The sequence below is a fragment of the Sitodiplosis mosellana genome, unplaced genomic scaffold, assembly GCF_009176505.1.
Source record: "Sitodiplosis mosellana isolate CC-2019 unplaced genomic scaffold, AAFC_SMos_1.0 Smas_scaffold_6226, whole genome shotgun sequence".
NCBI lineage: Eukaryota > Metazoa > Arthropoda > Insecta > Diptera > Cecidomyiidae > Sitodiplosis > Sitodiplosis mosellana.
Genome location: NW_022601467.1, coordinates 7,543,705 through 7,546,339, shown reverse-complemented (window position 1 = coordinate 7,546,339; position 2,635 = coordinate 7,543,705).

The window sequence follows — 2,635 nt, the reverse complement described above, 5'->3', positions numbered from 1 at the left end:
GCCTTACGAAATGCTGAGATGCTCAGCAATCTTAAAACACATGTTTGCGCTTGTATGAAAAATAATCGTAATTCAGACCGCGCTGAGTTTTTGCAATATTTTTTTTTTTTCGAAAATCGATCGGAAACGATGTAGGAACAAGAGAATGGGGATGAGAGTGCCCAGTGCATTTCAAACCCAATGAATGAGGCATACTCATAACCTTAGATACATGATACGAGTTTTTGAGCCAAACAACAAGTGTGTTCCGAACAACGGTGGCTGAACAAAAGTTGTGCATCGTGGCTACAAAACTTTTTCAAGTGAATGTGCACAAAAGTGGCATGCGTCGAATGTATGGGGAAGGGAGAAAGAGAGAAAACTATTTATTAAATAGTGTGTGTGTGTTTTTAAATGGCGTTGAGAATGTTTTAAATAAGTACAAAATATTAGTTAATTTTAACGCAAAATACTTGCATTTCCTCCTTCTTTTTCTTCTGACATTCATTCCACACTATCACCCAAAATAGCGGCCGGTGCAAGAGGTACGGAGCGACTACTATGAACATGATGAGGATCAAAATATTCGGTGAGTTGGTTGTACTGCTAATGATACGTACGTACGTTTTGCTTTTTAGAATCAAATTCAAGTAGTTTTGAGTTCAGAAATTAGGTCGATGCTTCAGTGCCAATGTGATACATTGTATATATATACACACACTGCCAAACAATACGAGAATAACTACCGGGTGAAGTAAGGAAATTCAAAACCCATCGTCGAACGCAAACAAACCAACAAAGAAAAATTATTAGAAACAAAGTCATTGCAATCGCATAGAATGCCTGTGTACTGCACTGTACACTGTGCATTCACATTCAATTTTGGTAAAATTTTACCGAAAACAAATACGCGAATACATCTGCGACTCTTTCGATTTTAGCTTTCATTTGCATATGAACAAATGATCCCAATATTGTTTGAAATTTTAATTATTACCGTTTCCGATTGCATTTTCGGCAGCCGCTCCTCTTCGTTTTTGCCGACCAAAGCGAATAACTTTGAGAGCCAATACAGTGAAGCGCAATGTTAATATATTCATCAAATCCAAAACCGTTCAGAGTTCAGTTTACATTGCTTTTGTCCCTATAGGAAGATCACTGACCTTAATTATGAATGACGTTTAAAATGTCATTTCTGACAAATGCCATTTTCAACATTTCTATTGACTAGATCGAGAGGAGAGTATGTAAAAAAATTCTAATATATTTTGAAAGAGGAGAGTATGATTTCTGTTGATTCTATCTGCGTTAAAAGGAAGTATGTTGGCATCCCGTCTAGCCCCCGCGGTTTTTCACGGTTTCCGCGAAACTGATAAAAGATAACAACATGGTGTCTTCGGCAAAGTTGTAGTACTTGAGATTTTCTTTAACATTGCTGAAGACATCTATCTCTTATCTCTTATCAGTTGCGCGCAAATCGCGCACATAAAAAAGCAAATTTTATATAGAACTTTTTTTTCTTATCATTTTTCGCGCTTTTCGCGGAGCTGATAAGAGATAAGAGATAACTGACTTCAGCAATGTTATAGAAGACCTCGAGTGCTACAACTTTGCCGAAGACACCAAATTGTTATCTCTAATCAGTTCCGCGAAAACCGTGGAAAACCGCGAGGACCCGCCAAAAATGAACATACTCGCCTTTAACCATTTTGGAGTCGAAAGAAACTTACTCTTCTCTTTCACAACAAAGTCAGATGAACTTACTCTCCTCTCGATCTAGTCAATAGATTTGGATAAAGCTTGTGACATTTACTTATACTTCCAAATTATACCGCATAGATGCCGTTAGAGCATTCATTGCTGAATATTTTCCATTTACGGTGCACGTTGTTGTCGAGAGCAGTCGAACCAAACCACAAAAAACTTTTACGTCCTCATAAATATTGAGCTATCTGTGTGAAAGAGTGTTTGTATGTGTATGTGTGCATGTGCGAATGTGCTTCGCACAATCATGTACTACTTGCATAAGTCTTGTATGCAATTAGTGCAAAATTAGCGGAATTCGTGGAAGCGGAATGCGAAAAACGATCTCATTTTTGGTAAATAGTTTGCTAAAGGAATTTTCCGATTGGCTTTGCTTAGGACTATGATGGGAAGGAAAAATGCCAGAAATCCCACAAAAGCCCCCAATTGTATACGGTTGGCATGGACAATCTTGGATATTCCTTTGCTTCCTGAATGCATACGAACGGTTGTGAGCACTTGCACTGTACGTGTACACACTTTGTGTTCTCTGTTTGGCTCAATTTGGTTCGGTTCGATTCGGTTCAGTTCGGACTGAGAGGGAAAAAAAATGAAAATGCCTCTGTACATGTTCGACCAAACGATTTGTGCATAAATACGTACGTTCGTGCATATGGTGCGTATGCATCACTTTTGTTCAATTAGCCATTGTTTGTGACTGCAATGTGGATGTGGGAATTTGAATGCTTCTGGCGAAATTGTGACTGTGATTGCATAATGTAGATGGTGACTCCAATCAAAGCGCACAATCCACAGCTCATCGTCGTCGTCATTCGAGCTACCAATGCCGATAGGAATAAGGAGAAAGAGAGAGAGAGAGAGAGAGAGAGAGAGAGAGAGAGAGAGAGAGAGA